We start from the raw sequence: 19,355 nt of genomic DNA, 5'->3' as shown, positions 1-19,355 counted from the left end.
TTGGAAATCTTTTAAGAACCTTTTCACTGGACTCTAAAAAACGTGTGACTGCTTCTGGCAAATTCTGGGAATTTTATGGTCTGGTTTTCTATAGGAGTGCTCACTTAATTTCTACAGTTTACTTCATCTGTGTGTGTGTGTTATTCCTCTATTAGAAATTTCTAAGCCTATTGATAGACTTAAATTTAGTCTATTACATGTCTATAATGAAGTCCTAAAAGAAAAAGATAATTAAATTTCTATATGTTTCCCTGAAAATAGTCAGGCAGATGCAAGAGATAAGTGTTCAAGCATTCCCAGTATTAGTCCTAATAACTTCTGAACTCTGCTTTGGCATGGATTTAATGATCCTCTCATATCCTCCCCAGTCTAATGGATTTTATGACAGTTAAAACCTCAGTGTAATTTTGTTGAGGATTTTTTTTATTATTATTTATTTATTTTAAAGGTCATCCAAGAGACACCAACAAATAACAGCCAGGATTTCTCCATTTCTTTTGCTGATCGACCAGATCATCTTTCTTCTGGAGTGCTCAGGGGATTTGAATCCACACTGAGCTGTTGGAAAGCAGTCTTTGGCACAAGTCTCAGACATTCATCACAGTCTTTCAAATAGGCCTCAGATTCCACCTCTTAAGTCACTTTGGTAAAATTTCTCTTTCAGAATTAATTTTAAATCCAAATAGTAATTTTTCTAGTTGCTGAAATAGCTTATAAATTTTTTTTTCTTCAGAAAAAGTACATCCCCAGCACTTAGACAGAAAGAGAGAAATACTTAAATAAGTCAACGATGGCACTTTGGGACCAAACTCTTCTTAGCATTTATGAGGAGAAAACAACTTATTTAGTACATCTGTCATCTGTGTTAGTAAAAGAAATTCACAGTAAGACATCTGCAGGATTGTGGTTTTAAACTGTACCTTCCTGGAGGCTTTTTATTTTTATCTTTAAATCCTCAGCAGCCATGTTTGTGGCACTTGAAATGGCCCTGGGAAAACCAAGAACCAGGAGAGCCTACTTGGTAATTTGGGTGCTTGGTTTGTAGGTGGTGTGTCAGTAAACACCAAACTGCTGATGCTCTGCACTGCACATGTATTGACTTCCCTGCCCCACAGGTGAAGTATGTGCACATTTGTCACTGTTAGGACAAAAATATGTTAATCTTTGGGCACTGGGTTTCTTTAGCCAAAAATATCTGTAATGCTTAATCAAACATCACACAGGATAGATGGAAATACTCCTGGTTTTGTCATTCCTAAAGAAACCTTCTGTGCTGTCAGTCGTGACTGCTTAAAATCAGGTACTGCCTTCACACGACTCTTGATTTTAAGCTTACAAAGAAAATTCTCCAAATCTTGAAACCAAACCCATATTTAGCACGAATGCTATTTGCAACCCAACTGGGAAAGCTGGGAAACACTTTCTCTGCTGCCAGCCTGAGTGAAGCTCTATCAGCCACCAGATACCGGCTGTGCTGAGAAAGAAATCAGATTCTTTAAAATTTAGACTGGGAAATCATCTGAGGACAAGACAGCGTGAATTTGCCTCACTTGACATGTGTTACCTGCAGTCTCTGAGGAGCAACAGCTCATGGCTGAGTGTTTGCAGGGCTGTAACACAAAGCCAGGCTCAGCTGGACCGGTGCCATGGCCTTTCCCACACGGTGTGTCCCCCTCAGCAGGGAGGTGAGGATGCTGTGTGGAGCTGGGAGCACTTGGCTGCTGCAGCAGGGAGCGTGGGAGGTGTCCATGAGGCCCCCACCATGGTCCCAAAGGAAGGCAAGGAGTGTCCTCCCAAGGGAGACAGCCCAGCAGTTCCGACCATCCCGTGGAGCGCAGAAAGGTGCAGATGAGGAGGTACACGGAGAGCACCAGACTGCCTTGTTTTCTTGGCCCTGCACAGCTCTGAGAGGAGCTTTGAGCTTCAGCTCTTACCAGGAGTTTTATTAATGGTTAGGTAGTGGTTACTTTTTGCCAAGTTTCTAGTTAAGGGCTTGGGATATTTGAGCTTCAGGGGATTTAGTGATTTCTCAGCGCTGAACAAGACCTAGAAAAAGTGATGCTTCTGTGGGCCAGCAAATAGCAAACCTGAAAGCTGCTAGAAAAATCCTCCCTGCCAAACCAAAAAAAAAAAAAGCTCACAAGTTTGGTTTTGGGGTGTTTTATTATTTTTCTGTTGTTTGGTTTGGAGGGGTTTTTTCTAAAGGAACATTCTAGACAGTGTAGGACTGCTCCCAAATCTGAAATCAATTTGGCATATCTCTGCTCCTCAGCTTTTTTTTTCTTTTCCTTTTTTTTCCCTCTTCTGAGCATCTTTAGAAGGACATTGAACATACAGAATTGGAAGGAATGGGTAATTTGTTATAGGTGAATGAAATATGTGAGGAACATTAGCTGTACTTAGTAGACAAAGGTCAGAATTAACATTTATGTATCTGAACACATACATTTGGAGGAAATGGTATGTTAAACCTGAACCTCTATTAGCAATGATCACAAAATTCAAATAAAACATTTTCATATTAGGAAACAGGATTTTCTCACTAATTTGTTGCCATTCTGGTATCCCCATCTACTTGAGCTAATCTGCAGAGAGAACCCTATTTCTGAAAACACCAGTCCCAGGTAAACATCCAAACTCAAATGCTTTGCTGAGCTGATTTTCATTCACTAGGTCTGAAGCTTTTTATTTTTACTCTGTGTGCAGACTCTGAATCCCTGAAACATGTGTGATTCACTTAGAATTAATCTTGTCTCCCTTCACACTGTTATTTCCTCAATAGCTTTATTTCCTTCTCCCCCCTCCCAAAAAAAAAAGAACATAAGCTATGCTGTATAAAAGGGAGTCACTGCCCAGCATTTGGAGATTCATTTTGGTGTGAGGCTATTGCTGACCAGGGCAGCCTTTCAGTGAGCCGACCCTAATCCCACAATCCCCTCAAAAATACATCTAAACCTGCCTGTCTGATTTCCATCAAGGATTGGGATTCTCAGGTCTGGTTGCTTGGGTTTATTTATTTTGTTCCAGTTCAGCTTTTCAACACATCACAAACACATTTACAAATACCTTGAATTATGCATTTCCCACGGGATGAAGAACCTTTAGTCTAAACCCTTTGTATTTTCTTATATCTTATTCTGGTGCTGTTCCTCCCTAAATGGAAGGTAGCTGTAAAAGCTAATTTAACACAGCACCATAATACAGTCCGTGGTTTCTGGGGACAGGGAGGCAGGGGTTGCAATGTTTGGGGGTTTGGTGGTTGAGGGGTTGCAATACAATGAGACTTCTATTTTCCTCTGCAATAAACCCTAAAGCCCACAATGCATAACCCGACAGAATGAATTACCTAATGATTATGTACGAGGGATCCGTGATTTGTAGGCGCCATCATCTGGGCACAGCGTCTGTTTGCAGCTGGAATAAATGGAGTTGCCTGAGAGAGTACAAACTTTTCCGAGCCCAGACAAATCTGCAAATTGTTCCTACTAACAAAACAGCGTTTTTCTCTGAATAAATATGTGTGTCTGTACTCTCCCCTCCCAACACACACACACTGAGTGTTTAGAGATGATAAATGGGAGGTAGTAAAGGTGGATTAATCTTTTTTAAAAGATTTAATTATGTCCTAGGCTGTTGGGACTAAATCCATTAAATCAGGATGGAATTTCTAATCTATCAGCATGTCTATTCCAAGCATGCTGGTCTGCACCACAGGCAGCTAATCTGTGAGATACAATCCCCTGACTCCAGGCCATGAGATCTTCCCAGACTGTTGGTTCAGCTTCTTGCCTCTTGGGTGTTGTGCTCACTGGTTTTTTCACCACCATTTGTTGCAGAATGAAACAGGGTTAAGTGGAAACCCAAACCACCATTGCTTGCTCAGGAGTTTCAGTCATTTATCTGATGATGAGGAAGATAAGACCATCCTTCTGTGATCAAAAAATGACCCTTTGTGCACCCAGTGCTAAAAAAAAATAATCTTTACTCCCAGTGCCACTGCTCCTTCCTGGGAGAGGAGCAGGGGTGGAACTTGTGTGACTTCAGGCACAGCAGCCAGGGCTGGTTTCAGAAATTTCCTTTTGAGATAAGTTTCTTCCACAATGAGCTAGAGAGGCTGGATTTCATTTGCCTTTCTTTTTTAAAACTTTTCCATGCTTTTGTGGGGATTCCCTCTGGCAGCAGAGTTCCAGGGCACTGGAGTTTCACAGTGATTTGCATAACTGTGACAAGAACAAGACAAGGGACAGTTTGACCTCAAAGGTAAAATCCTGGCAGTTTTGAAGTTGACAGGACTTCCTAATACCTCTGCTCTAGATATAATGTCCTTGCAGAGTAATCCAAATGGATAAATATCTAATGAAATATAAGGAAAACGTTGGATTTTAAAATGAGAATCACTCTGAAAACAGCAGAATTGGTGTGCTGGGACAAAGCAGATCATACACATATGTTGTTGCTGTTCCTTCCCTCCTGCTTTCTTTTCTAAAATTCCTATTGGTCCCATGAGGAGAAGGAGAATAAACCTGTTGTCAGTTTTATTGCAGAGCTGGCTGCCTAAACTGATGTCTCACTGCAACATGGTTATAAAAAGGAAAAAAAGAAAAACTGCCAAAAAGCCTTGCTGATGTAAATGATATTCCTGTTGGAAGACTCTCCAGGAAAGGGCCTCTAAAACAGGAGAAGCCTAATACATACAGCAGTATTTTCAAAACACAGACTTAAAAATTTAAAGCCCTATGGCTTTTTTTTTTCACTGCTGTAAGTTGTAAGGAGAGCTGCCAGGGCTCTATTCCGAAAAGGATGGAGAGAACAGACCAATGTAGAGCAAATCAGAGTGGTCTGCTGGTGATACAGATTAATTTAAAGTCAACCTGCAAGACAAATAATTTTCCATATTTTGCAGTGCAGCCTGACCTAAAATTTCCATTCACATGGTCGCTATAGCTTCAGGAAATTACCATTTTTAGTATCCAACATATGCTGCTCTCTTTCTTCTCTTTTTCTTTCACTAAGGGAGGCATTTTGATTATACAATTCCTCGTGTCATTCTGATGAGGCAGACTGTTGATAAAAGTTGTCCCAAGGTCTGGCATGATTGCTCAGTTGTAGGCTGTGTGTGCTCTCTCCCCAGGAAGCACTGCATCCCTTTCCAAAGCTAGACTTGTCATGTTGTATTTGAAAATGTCAATACACTTGGAAATTTCATTAAAATCTTAACGTTGTCTTGGGTTTGCATAACGAGGATGGAAATCTCATGAGAATATTTTTCCCTGTGATGCCACTTATATTTCTTCCTTATAACCAGGCAGAGAGCACTACCAATACAAAGCTCACTGAAGTCATGTACGTTAAAATGAAAAATAACCAGGGAAAGGTACTAATTTCTACATGTCCGGAGTTCAGTTTGGTTTATTTTGGGACCTGCATGCTGAGCAGTTCATTTGTTACGTTCATTCCAACTGGCCTGTCACTGATGAGATAGCAGGCTTCCCAGAAGACAGTTCAAGGGATAAGTCATGCTCTCTCAGAGCCCTTAATACCACCTGTGAGCCAGAACTGCAGCTTCAGTGCAGTACCAGCTCCTGCTTGTTCCTCATTGCCAGTGCTTCCTTCAAAGGGGATTTAATTACCAACTTTCACTGCTCTCTGCTTGAAATTTTAGAAAAGAAAAATGTGTAAGGATCCATTTGACCTCTCTTCTGAAAAGCAGTGATGTGAAATGAATATTTGTTGGACTATTGATCTGTGCTTGTTCTTAAATACACTGCAGCCCTAATAAATGCCTTTGGTCCATCCCTCAGCTGGTGTAAATTACCATGGCTCAATGAAGCTGAGCAGATTTACATCACCTGAAGACACGGTCCTTGGCGTGCTGTAGCAGCCTGCTTTTTCGGAACATGGCATTCCTGTGCCATTTACAGCACTTACAGGACATCTTACCCAAAAACCCACCCCTGGGCTGTTGAGATCAGGAAATGCTTGGTGAAGAAGGGCAAGCAGCCTTGCTTTTTGTGATGGTTTGTATCCTGCTCTGTGTGTTGCTTTGCTCAGCTACTGTGAAACAGTAGAGTGAGAGTGAGTCTTGGGGAGCCTGCACACCCCCCAGCCCTTGTGCCACGGGTCAGGCAGACTCTCTGTGCTGCCCTTGTGCCTGCTGCTTCTCACCCCTGAGCCAAGCCCACTGCCAAAGTTATGCAGTGTGCAAGTGCTCTCACTTTTATAGGCGTTTTATGACTCTTCTGTGTGGAACATATAATTTTAATGGGTGGAAATCAAATTAACTCTAAACCCCACTTGAGTAGTGCTTCTCGTGAAGACAGTGGAAATTCTGTTTGCTGCACTCCCAGCTCTCCAAACCATACTAAACTCTTGGCCTTCAGTACTCACTGTGTGTGATGGGAGTGCAGAAATTAGTTCCATTTAATTCTGCTTTGCTATTTCTCAACAGTTTGTATTTTCATAGAGTGACAAAAAACTCAACTAAAACACTGCATTACTCTGCCCTCAACACCAGCACACGTGAGCACTGATGGAGCAAGGACTTATCTCCATTTGCAAGCTGCTAACTGTGAAGTCTTGCAACGTAACAGGGATTGTGCTGGGATATAGAAATTCTAAATAAGACACAAATCAAGGCAGACTTTGAATTTTAAGAAACATTTGTCAGTTATTTGGCTGTATCCCTCTGCCTTTTGAGATAGTCAAAGGGAGTTGGGAATAATTGATCCAATATAAATCTCTGACTTCAGATACCTGCCCTTTTCCTGCATGTCTGATCTCTTCCATGCCCGCTGAATATCTCTGAGCTGTATGCATTTCTGGGTATGTTTTTACCTCTTCCAGTTTCTGTTAACTAGTTGTAATATAAGCAAAAAGTAGCAATTAAATGTTATATTGATTTACTCATGAGGTACAGCAATTGTGAGGTAACTATATGTTGGTATACACTACTTGACATCTCTATAGTGAAAAATAGATGAAGATTATAAAAGGCCATAGAACATCCTGAAGACTGTTCCTGTATCTGTTGGAAAAGCTTGTAAGGTACAGTTATTTCAATAGGAAGTTGTGTGGGAAAGAAAGGGGGTCATGCTTTGGGTCTTCAAACTTTGTTAGATTTTTATTACCACTATTTGCATCCCTCTGAGCTTTTCCTCTCTCAGTTTGCTGCCTATGTTTGAATATTCAGTTTCTTTTCAGGTGCCTTAAACAATGTGATCTTGCTGTCATTTGGGAGGGTACAGGGAGGATCCAAGGCAGTTTGGGTTTCTTTAGTTCCTATTTCAGGATGTCAATTTTTTTTTTTAGCTCTGATTTAATACTCAGCTGGAAAGCAGTGGCTCTGACATACAAACACCCCTTACAGAAAAATGAGTGAAAATTGTACATTTAGCCAAGGACAGCTTTTGGTGAGACAACAAGAACACCCCAAATCAAAGAACTGGCAGCAAGAATGACAAGGTGCTGTTATACTTTCAGTGTTGCTGGCAGTTCGCAGGTTTAAGGTTGTTTATTTTTCAAACCAAGTTTAATTTTTTGTACAGACAATGCCACCCTCCCCTGAGCAATCAAGCAGCAAGGTTTCACTTCTCCTTTCCAGTCTGGTTTAAATGGGCCAAGCCAAGCAGGCAGACCTTGGTGCAAATGTTACATCCCAGTGAGTCAGACAGCTGGAAAGGCCAGTCTGGGTTTTAAGGTCTTTCCAGAGCTAAGGACTCCTTGTTGGTAATCTTTTGGTCCTTGTCCCCTCTTCACCCTTCTTAAAAGTGTTTTTCCCTTGAAAGTTTCCATTCCTTTCACACGGATCAACCTTTGGGTCTCTGGTGTTGCAGTAAACGGCTCCCAGACAACGGCACCAGTAAGGGACACTTAGAGGTAGGTTTTGGGGATGGGATTAAGTGCCTGGTCTGGAAATCATACAGAGAGAATGAAAGTAGAATTTCATGCCATTGTTTTACAGAATTGCTTTTTTTGCCAGCACTGTGCTTTAGTTAGCACAGATAGGAATATGTGCTGACACTGCAGAGCTGAAGTTTGAATCTTTTCCAAACTCCTTTACTGACCAGGAGCCTTAAAGGTTTTTGAGAACTACAAAGGAACATCTGTGCAACAGAATTCATTGAACAGCAGTCTGCTAGAGCCTCTCCAGGGCTACCTGCACCCTGCCTGGTTTCCTGATATAGATTATTTTAGAGGGGGTTTTGGCATTCATCCGATACTGTCAGATCTTCCAGCACAGCACATCTCTTCTGATCTCAATCATTGTATTTGTTAGAGTTATTTTTCTGTACACTTCCATTATTCACAGGTTACAATTCTAAGTATATTGGATTGCAGACTCTGTGGTATCTTTTAGCCAAATTCTCTTTTATGTCACATACCTTTGACACTGGTACTGGTCCCATAAAAAGTTACCCTTATCTAAATCTCCTCTATTCCACTTTGCAGCAACAGGAGCCAGTAGAGCTTGAACTTTCTCATGTGTAAACTTGCATCTAGAGTGTGCTTGTTATCCCTTATGATTTTCAATATTTACTCTTCAAGCAGTTTATTATAAATATTTTTCAACTCTGCAGAAATTGCTTGCATTGGTATCTTGAAAGGTACTGTATGATCAAATCCCTGTCATGGGGCTGATCTGGAGATATGGGCTGTCCACGCAGATAAACAGAAGGAACCCAATCCTTTGCAGCCCTGACAAGCAAATTAGTGTAGTGCAGTCCCAGACAGCTTTGATTTAAATTCATGTCCAGTGACTAAGAACAAGGTACGAGACTTTCCCAGGGGATCACCAGCTGTGGTGGGGGCAGCAGCCTCAGAAAGCAGTAGGATGGATTCTCTGGAACCCAAGAGCACCCAAAACTGATGAAAGTCATGTTAGAGGGAATCTTCAGTCTTTTGCTTGTGCACATGAACTGCTCTGTAGTGTTGGATTGTTTGTGATTCAAGACATCCCTCTGTGTGCATGTGGGCATGTTTGTGTGTGCACATGTGTGTGTGTATCTCACTTGGGTATCGTGCTGGGTGTATGGAGTAAAATTTTCTCTTAAAAGAAAATAAGTTACTGAACTATTTCACAGGGAAGGAAGAAAGCAAGACCACAGTCTACCAAAAAAAAAAAAAAAGCCAAGATATATGTGAGTGACAAAGTCAATATATGAAGATTGTAAAGAATTTTTTTTTATTTTTTCATAAAAGTGAAATTAGCTGAAAGTGTCTCAAGGTAATACATAAAACAAGATGGCACAGCTGTCAAGCCTAAATTCTCTGCTGATTTATAGGATTGTGCTTCATAGTTATGTGAATGATCTCTGGGATGAATGTGGGAAGAATGAAGAGGGGAGACCCCACCATTTCTCTGAAGTATGTCTTTCCTACGTGGTTCCTTTCTGAAAGCATGCACCATGACCTGTGTTTTTGTGAAAGCCTGGTGAGTAGCTGGCTTTACTACTGTTTTAGAAACTAAACATTGGGGATATGATGAATTCAAACACAAATGGAAATGTAAAAGACTCAGCTTTGGCTATCTGTAGAGTAATGCTATGTCTAAATAATTTGAAGAATTGTATGTGGACTTGGATGTGAGAAACAGAAATGTGGATACATGTCTAAGCGAAAAAAAATGCTAAAATAGGTTTTGTATGGGTACAACGTGGGGAAGAGGCAAGGACAGGTTATTTTGTGTCAAGGACAATGTGAACTGTTAGCAGATTTCCTGCACTCCATGTCTAACCTGCTGGATTAGGTTAATTTTTCGTCTAATGAAGGAGGATGTACTGCTTGATGCTCTTGGGTGGGTTTCTGCAAAGAATGGGGAGAAAAACTCACCATGAGTCATTTCAAGCTGGCCTACATGCTTAGTTTCTAAAGTTCATGGGAGTCCAGCATGGGGAGAGAGTATTGTTAGGAGAAAACCTTCCACTGGAGAGAGAAATATCAGACTTCTTCCTGAGGGGCAAGAGGAGTTACTCGGTGTTGTAGCTGCTGCCTGGGTATTCATAATCTGAACCTTTCCTCAATGCACACAGAGCAAAGCACCCTTAGGGATGAATATGCTGACCCCTCGTTGACCCTCCTTTGAGTGGAAAGTCGGATTAGATGACCTCTTGTTGCCCCTTCCAACCTGAATTATTCTAAAATTCTATCTGTTTGCTCTTTTTTATTTCAGAGCTTGCAGTGGTTGTCAGCATTCTGACAAGTCACACTAATGCAATAAAAACTGGACATTTTCAAGGAAGGTTTATTGAATGGCCAGGAAGGCGCAGTTATTCAAAGGTACGAAATTGTGCTGGATATAAAAGCATCCTAATTAGAAGGAAATGTGAAAACAGAGACATAAAAAGAACAAAAAAAAAACCTCCTAAAAATCAACACATAAAAATACAATATAGAGGATGGGGACAGAAAGGAAATAACAATTTGGTAGCCACAAAGATCAGACACAGACTGTGCCTGCATATTCATGTTACTGTTAGTGAATGTTTGATGACACTTGAAAGTGGAAGAGGTTTTGAATGGGTCCAAGGAACTTCCAGAGCCTTTTGAAGCCATAGGCAGAGATAATGAGTCTCTGCATGTGTTGACTGTTAAGCTGTTTTAGTTGCAAGATAAATTAAATTTAGGAAAAAAAAAACCTTTGAGCTCCTAGAGTTAACGTTGCAGTTGAAATAATTTCTCCGTTCACTCAGATGTTGGGGGCCCACAGAGCCTTTGTGGTGGTGAAAGACCACTAAATGGTCTTCTAAGACTAAAATGGTGGTGGCAGACATGAGCCAGGATATTTGTCTCGCTGTGGGGTAACCAGCAAAGCCAGTCTTGGACACTGGAAGTTGTTTGGAGGGTTTTCTTCGCAGTGCCTTGTAGGAATGGAGGATCACTGTGTGTTCCAGTGCACCAGGCTGCTCTTTTCAGAAGCACCCAGAGTATTTCTGATGGCTTGGTTACCTAGTCCTAAAAACTGACAGGGATGCATTTTCTTGAGTCAAGCATCATTTTGGAAGACATAAATCTCGAAGGTGCTTGAGGAGGACCAGCTCCATGAGGGCAGCAAGCAACCCGTCATGCTGCCCTAGATGTGAGTTTGGAGAGACAAGTCCATGTTGTGGCTGGCTCAGTCTCTGGCCTGGGATATGGAATTCCTTGCACGTGTACAAATGATGGAATGGGAATGTTTCTCTTCATCTACAAATCCAAATTTCTCGTTAAAATTGGTCATTAGTGAAATTAGTGAAAGTATCTATTAATATATGCATTATCATTTGCGAATCTGCTGCGGGCCTACCAGTTCCAGAATCAATTTAGATGGCCATTTCTGTGTCTTTGGCTGTGTAATACACATGGCTGAGTTAATTCACATTAAGCATTAAACCCCTTGCAGTTTTTACTCTTTTTAACAAGTGTTAGCAATGCACAGAAGACTTTTTTTTTTTTTTCTTTTTTTTAATTTCAAGTTTATGGGCTAATTTTGGCTTATTCCAATTTTATATTTTAAACAATTTCCTTCTCTAACGTGTTTTCAGGGATAATCTGTTATCGAGAGCACTAATGACCTTGGATATTAAGTTCTAACTTTTATTTCCCTGAGGCTGCTTGTGGTATCAAAATGGAGGAGGTACAGGGCAATGTTGGCAGCTCTGATGCCTTTTTCCTTTCAAATGGGCTGATACCTAATGCATTTTCCTTTAGATTGTTTTGTTTTCAGTGGTGTTTCTTCTGAAAATTGCATTCCTGTCTCATCCCATGAATCATAGCTTATGTCTTCTGTGTGGGTTTTAGTATTTGTTTCCATTTCTTGAGACTCCCACATATAAGTGGATTTTGATGCATATTGTGCTAATATTGTGATTGCTGCTGGCTGTGCTGTCTCTGTATCAGGTAACCTTATTGATCTTTTTTTCACCTCAACTACCAGCAGTTTTGCTGTGCCTGACCTAATTTCAACCACTGAGGATGCTCTAAAATATTGATATGAGCAGAGAGGTTATCTTTCTTTAACCATGACAATAAAAATAAGTCTGGTATTATCCTAGGAAGATTCACATTCTGATAGTTATGTGTAACCATGTGAGCACTGCAGATGAACTGAGAAATATATTCACTCAGGTGAAGGTTCCTGGTCTTGAGGGACCCAATGTTTTCAGAGGAGACTATAAGCACTTTACGAATGCATAAGCACACACATGCATGAGTGTCTTGAGGACATCCCAGGTACAGATAGACAAATATAGATTTCAGAAGGTCAAAAAATCATTTAATTAAATCAGAAATTTCTCCAAAATAAGTATTTTTAATGAAGGTGCAGAAGCTTGTTAATAAAGTAAAACTCTCTCTTCAGCAACCCCTGGAACTACTTTTTTAACATGCTGAGAGGTTAACTGGCCTGTTGGGTTTTTTTTAAAGCCCCTTCCCCCTCCAATTTACTGCATTTTTTGGCTGTGAGCAGTGCCTGAACTATGAGGGCTGTCTATTGCTCACACCAGCCTCTCTTTGCATTATTTAGCTCTTCAAGAGCATCTGCTGAGCATCCATCAGTGTGGGGGTTGTGCCACCACCATATGGGCAGCCAACTGCTGGTGGAGCCAGAGAGGTTCTGTTATGCTCCCATCTATTCCCATGCAACAGCACCATTAACATCTGGTGTGCCGTGGCACACACTTACTTTGTGGTGCAGTAACAGCAGATTATTCACTCCTAACTATGATGGAATTCCTTAGTGGGAGTGACGGTGCTGACTCGGAATGACATTGGAGAAACTGTGTCACTGCAACCACCCAGCTGTGGGAGCACTGATCCTGGAGGTCACATGCTGGGATTTGGTTCCTCCTGAGGGCAAAAGCAGCCCTTTGGATAGTTTGAATGGTCCTTCTAACCCTGCCTTCTCCCTCTGCCTGAGGCACAGGAAGGCAGTGACTACAGGAAAGGTTTTCTCACAGTGATCACATGTTTGCTGGTAGATGCTAGAAACGTGAAATGTAGACACATTTAAATGCCCCAAAGTGCACTAGCTGCCCCTCTGGACACAAAGGTCAATTCAGAGTAGGAGGCTCCTCTAAGCATAACTAAAGGATGTGTGAATCTGGACATGATCTGGGTTCATATCTGGCATAAGCTGACTTCTTTTTTCTTTATAGATACTTCTAGCCTGTGCTTGCAGAAAAATACTTCCCACCAGACGCTTTAGATGTGAAGGAACATGGATATACTCATCCCTTTGCTTTGCCTCTTGGTGTGACCTTGAAGTGAGTCAGAGATAGGAGAAGTGGAGGAGATGCAGAGCAGGCAGTTTGATTTCTCTCTGTAGCCATGAATTTCTCCTGAAATAAAAGGCCAGTGTAGGAACCCTATGCCCTATATTTTCATAACCCCTGATAAAGGTGATTTGTGTCCTGTTGCCCGAATTTTGCTGTAATTAAATCCTGTTGAAGAAAAACCTGGACTGCTAAATCTTCTTACTCAAAGTCTTAAGGCTGCTTATCCAGTCCAAATAAATCGGAATTAAAATTAAAAACTCCAGTGAGGTTTTCCCAAACATAAAGACAGCAACCATTGCTCTGGTGCCTGCAGGGCAGCAGCCTTGTCCATATAAATGGCAGCTAAAAATGTGAGATACCAGAGGGAGCAAACGTAGAATTCTTTGATATCTTCTGACTTCCTAATAGGTTAATTTTTAGAAGTTGTTGGCTAACTTGCATCACAGAAAGAATAGAGTGATTTACAGGTATTTTGTCACAGCCACATGTCAGAGGAGGTCTTTCTGAACAACCTCTTCTTCTCGGGCTGCCTGAGGTGTAGGACACTTTTCTGAGGATACCACTATTCTCATCTCATCTGAATGTGCTGCTGGCATCCTCACCCCTCCAGCACAGCCTGGGGACTCCCACTGAATTACTTATCAGCTGGCATTTTGACCAGGAAGTTCGCGTTTCCTCCTGAGCCTCCAATTCCTGCAGTCCTTGCCAAAATCCTGTCAGAGAGTCTGGACAAGGTCATGAGTGCAATTCCTCTGTGGCTGGCGAAACCACGCTTCTCAGCTCATTGGTAGACTCCTTAGTTGTCTTTAGGAAGGTTATCATCTCAGGGAATCGCTGCTATCAAAAAGATTATTCTTAAAAGCTGCGGAGTTACTTATTCAGTCTGTCAAGCCTCGTTACATTAGAAGACTCCATGACAGAATATCTAAGAAATTTATCTTTTTGTTCATGGAAGGAAATGATGGTCCCACTAAGGAAACTGCAAATTTAATTATACAGTAGATTTCCTCACAGACAAAATTTCCAAGGACCTCAGTATGTCAGCACTTGCTTTCAAATCTTAATCCTCAGCACTGACTTTGGTTTTTGCTTGCTAAAACCCTTCAAGTGACACTGTTCATCCAAAGCCATTCTCTGGGTCCCAGGTCTGTGCCACTAACTCACTCTGAGCTGTATTTACCTCCCAAGGAGGCCAGGGGATTCCTCATTTAATGTAAAGTTGGTAGAAGTGCGCCCTTAATTGCCGGTTTAAGTTCTTTATTAAGCATTATCTGTTCCTGTTGAGCTGAGAGACCCATGTGCTATTCCTGGAGCTGCCGCTGACTCGCTGTGTGCCTGCAGATAAGTCGCTCAGCTGCTCAGTGCCTCACCTCCCTCAGCCCGAAATAGCGGCACTTTCCCTTTGCAAGCACTTTCCATCTGTGGTGTGTGCTGGAGTCAAGGGAAAGGCTTCACAAGGTCGCTGTCATTGTTCCTGTTTTGCAGCGGAGAAACTGAGGCAGGCAAGGGCACAGACTTGCCCCAGCATGGGAGATTCGGCTCCAGCCTCATCTCTTACACCACTTCACCACTCACTGGGCTGGCTGCCTCCTCAGATTCTTCCTTAGGTACTGAATCATTGGATTTGGATTCACTGCTAAATTTCACATCTTCTTCCCCATGTCCTTTCTTTTGGTATGACTACCACTTTTGCAATACCCGAGCAGACACTTTTTGAATAGCTGAAAGAATTTCCTGACAGGTTTGAAAGAAAGCCCCTTTGGACAGCAATTGCAAAGCTTAAGCTAATGACCTCCTGGTTGCATTTGCCTGTTCCTTTGTCTCTGGAGAGGTCTAGATTTTGCTCTTGGCTCACAATCATTATTAACAGATCTTTTTCAATTTAGAAGAGAAAGATTTAGTCTCTGTATTTGTAATTCTGGCCTTTCAGAGAAAGCCAGTATAAACAGCACTGTGTCCTGGCCCAAATCCATTCTGCGTTATTAGGGTGGCATTGATTTGAGATCTCACTCCATTAAAATTTGAAGTCTAAAGCAGTTCCTGCTACAAATGGGGTCTCTCAAGGTTTATACATTAGCTTAGCCCTCAACATTGCCAGATGGTCAAAAAGTAGAATGTTTCACAAATGTTACCGGTGCCCTTCACAAAATGACACTTCCAAATTAGTCCACATTTCCATCCATTTACTGTAAGGTGCTACTTCCCATATGTAAATAAACAGTAATTCATTACTCCACCAAGAGGAAAACAGACTATGTTGAAATAGGTAAATAGGTTGCTCAGATCTTCTTTTTTAGGCAAATGAATAAGCATTTTCCTGCCTGCTATTGGGTTTTTTTTTCAAGTCACTTGCACAGTTATTATGCTGTCCCTTCCCAGTGTATCTGAAGAGAAAGACATGTAGGAAATCCCCAGTTCCTTCCCCAGTGGGATACAGAGAGGGGGTGACCTCCAGGCAGGGTAGGACCTGCCTGCCACTCCTCAACCCCAGCTCCCTCAAGATTGGGGCTCCATGAGGCTCAAATAAGCATTTAAGTGGACCTCACGTAATTTTTTGCTCTATGAAATTCAGGGTTTGAGTCACCCTAAGATTAATTTGAGCTAAGTTGACTCTGTTCTGCTTCACAGTTTATCTTAATACTTTTATGGGATTTTTGTTTCCTTCCAGTGTGTTCCCACTGGCACCATTGATACCATGATCCTTCCCAGGACTCTTCTCCAGGACAAGTGGATCCTCTATGCTGACAAAGCAACCTTAATGCTGGTATCACACTGTTGCTGTCAGATTCCCTCATTTCCACCCAAGCCACAGATCCAAAATATTGAGGAAAGCTTCAAGATTAGGGGTATGTTTGCTACCCCATATACAGCTCCTATCTGGTAAGCTCTGTGTGGATGAGATCTGGCCTTCATGCAGGCAGACATGTTGTCCAGTTCCCCAAAATTTCAGCCCTCCAAAATGTAGCGAAGCTGTAATTCTGGGTAGGTTTGTGTATACATGTGTTGTTTTGTTTCTTTTCAAAACTGCGATATGCTGTGTGGTACGTGATGAAGCAAGAAATTCCTGAGCTTTCACTGTGTCTACCTCATTGATTTTTAAGAGTCTGGGAGTTTGGAGCCTCTGGAAGCAGCTTGACACGTAATGTGAAACCTGCAAATCCTGCCAATTGCCACGGAAAGGTGAGAGAGGTGAAAAAAATCATTTTACACTGTAGGCTTTGGCTCATTTTTTGACACTGAGAAAACAACTTTTGCCAGCAAAAGCAAAACCTGCAGAGCATGGGGTGGGGAACAGAAAGCCAAATAGATAGAGTTGCACTAGCTGCAGTCCCAGGACCAATCGTGTGTGCCTCGTGTCCCCTGACCACTGCAGCGAGGGCAGCCAAATGTTCCCATGCAGACCCCAATTGCTTTTCAAACCTCAGCAAGATTTTATTTGCAGAAGAAGTCTTTGAGGCAAGAAGGTGACAAGGGCTGTCAAAGCCTGACACACACCACAAGGACAAGTGCACCTCATTTCAGCCACGGTAGCTCAGTGTGGTTTCATTCAGTACAGCATTAACCTAATATTGTCTTTAACAGCTGTGTGATGGGCTGCTTCCCTCTTTGAAATTGCTCAAGTAAGATCCAGTGTTGATTCTATAATCTTCCTGCTGACAGTGACCTTATTCTTCAACCCTTACTTTCAGCATTATCCCAGTGTCAACCTTTGACTCCTACTGATAACAAACTGGTGTCTTGCTGCAGCCCCAATGATCTTAAGGACATAGGTAGGACAGGGTGTGTAGGTAGAGATGATATCTTTCTGTAGACCAAGTGGCATAGCTGAAAAACATTAGACAAATGTTTTAGTGCACAGGTAAAAACTGCATAAATTGCACTAATGAACCAGTCTCCCTATGGAACTCAAAGCACTCTACAGAGACGAGTGAAGTCACTCAGATATTTCTGTGTGACTTGCTCACCTCACCAAAATGCATGGAAATTTCTGTCTCCTACTTCACCAGGACCAAATTTCAGCAGCTGTTCAGTAAAGCTTCATTTCCTATCTCACTGCAATGCCAGGCAGAGAGGAGCAAGATAGAATCTCATTCGTGCAGGGTGACTCTTCTGATAGTATGTGAGGAAGGGAAAGGAATACCAGTTCCAAGGGAGTTTATCTTATTGCATCTAAGATGAAAAATGGAAGACAAGAAGGGTAGAGGGAACTAAAAATCAAGACCAAACACAAAAAAAAAATCTAAGAGCAAAGTATGGTCCTTTCACAGAAATTATGACAAGCTTCCTGTGTTTGTACAAGAAATGGTATCTGTGTTCCCTGTGTATGTCTCCATTCCATATCTTATTTGGAATGTTCTTCCATGTATCTGCTTTTAACAGCTCAAGATCTTTAGAGCAGGGTGTGCAAGGAGTCATGCTGATACTTTGAGTCCATTTCAGTGGCATCTCACCCTGTAAGGGGTCCACAGAAGCCAAATGACTGTGGAGGATTTAAACACTACTATAAGAATAAACAATTGTAAGCAATAATATTATTTCTAAGCACAAAGTAATGCTAAGCATCCTTTAACGCTGTCAGACTCAGCTAGGACTCCTAGATCTGTGTATGCCATGGAAGTGAAAACATCCTTGTTCAAGAGCTTTGAGAAAACCCCACTAGAAAATACCACAGTTGCACACATGGCAGGCGTAGCCTAACTCAAAATCCACTGAACTGATCGTTCTTGAGACATCTTTTGTTTTTCCTTCCTCAAGAAGGGCAATAAATCAAGCTAAGTTAAAAATTTTATAGCTACAGCTGGTTTTGACTTATGCAAATGCAACATTTCAATCACAGCATATGGGAAAAGCATATTTTTTTTCCCTTCCCTCACATAACTCAAAAGCTGATATCCTGATTTCTCTGAAGCTCTTCAGAAATTATTATCTTTGGGTGGAAGCTACATGGCAGGAGGTACAACCCAGCAGGAATTTGTTCAATTGAAAGGCCACTGAGCAAATGAAGAAGATGAAATTGGAGATTTTTAAGTACTATTTGTTTGCTGACAAGAACCGTAACCAGTAAATATTTATAGGATACCTCAATTTCAAAATTATGATAATTTATTACCTGGGCTTCTCTCTAACAGAGCATGCCTGAACAAGTTGCAGTAGATCAGTTAGAGCTTCATTATTTCTCCAGCTCCTCAGTTGCTCATTGTGCTTAAAACCGCTTTGTGATGGGATTTCTTTGTTGTGGACACAGTTCAGAACAACATGAATTGAATTGCTTCCTGATGGAAGTGAGTTGTCATTATCTTCTCCTTTCCTTTTGGAGCCTCAGCACATCAGAGCATCTGGGAGCACCAGTCTCCAGTGAGGACTGAGCGTGTCCTACCTGCTGCTGCAGGCTGGGCAGTTGTAGATCCAAAGCTCACTTATAACTCCACAGCTTTTTTTTTGTCTCCTCTCTCTTATTATTTAATTATTCCAAAGTTGTTCTGGAGGAACAAACCCTGCAGCACTGAAGCTCATGCAATTACAGGCAGACTAATCCTGAATAAACTTGTGCAAAAACCTTATTTCTGAGAACCTCCTCCACAAGCGAAGCACTGCATGCAGCTCTGATTCTCTCCTCCTACTCCTGCAGGGATGAGGGGGCCAGAGGTAGCTGACTGGGAGGGGATGGGCACCGTCTGTCCCTGCGTGGAGAGTCTGAACTCCATCCGGCCAGACAGCAGAGCTGCTGCCGCTGCAGTTCCTCCCCACAGCACTGCTCTCTTGGCTGCTCGCTGTACGAGGGGAAAACCGACAGGATAAGCCTGTTTCTGTAATTATAATGGTGTGCTTTATCATTCCTTTGCAATCCAACATAAATCCCCCATGTGCTGTGCCAGAGAAAGTGGCCTGTGCTGAGAAAGCCTCCTGGCCACAATCGGAGGGCCGGTGTTTACGCTACAAGCGGCAGCGAAGGCAGCTGGAGGGGAGAGTGCAGTGAGAGGAGGGCAGGAGGTCACTACACATCGGACACGTTCAGGGATTAAGTAGATTATGGACAACACAGGGAAAACCAATGCCCATTCTGCTCCTCCAGCTGCTTGTCTCAGGACATTAGCAAATGGTCCG

General features: G+C 42.0%; 1 long non-coding RNA gene across 3 annotated transcripts in view; it reads left to right on the top strand.

The window, feature by feature from the left end:
• Positions 1–19,355, top strand: part of LOC126641065 (uncharacterized) — a 47,584-nt gene that overhangs the window by 5,580 nt on the left and 22,649 nt on the right. The window contains exons 3-6 of one of the 3 annotated variants that reach the window (XR_007629196.1): positions 9,282–9,430; positions 10,169–10,275; positions 15,919–16,130; positions 16,305–16,430. This is a non-coding gene — a long non-coding RNA (uncharacterized LOC126641065). The remainder of the gene's footprint in view (positions 1–9,281; positions 9,431–10,168; positions 10,276–15,918; positions 16,131–16,304; positions 16,431–19,355) is intronic. The other 2 variants (XR_007629198.1, XR_007629197.1) reach the window with 2 other exon arrangements.

This window comes from Myiozetetes cayanensis, unplaced genomic scaffold (genome assembly GCF_022539395.1).
Source record: "Myiozetetes cayanensis isolate MyiCay16 unplaced genomic scaffold, myiCay2020 scf20-37, whole genome shotgun sequence".
NCBI classification, from domain to species: domain Eukaryota; kingdom Metazoa; phylum Chordata; class Aves; order Passeriformes; family Tyrannidae; genus Myiozetetes; species Myiozetetes cayanensis.
The sequence above is the reverse complement of the archived record's forward strand: the minus strand, read 5'-3'. Positions and strand labels throughout refer to the sequence as shown.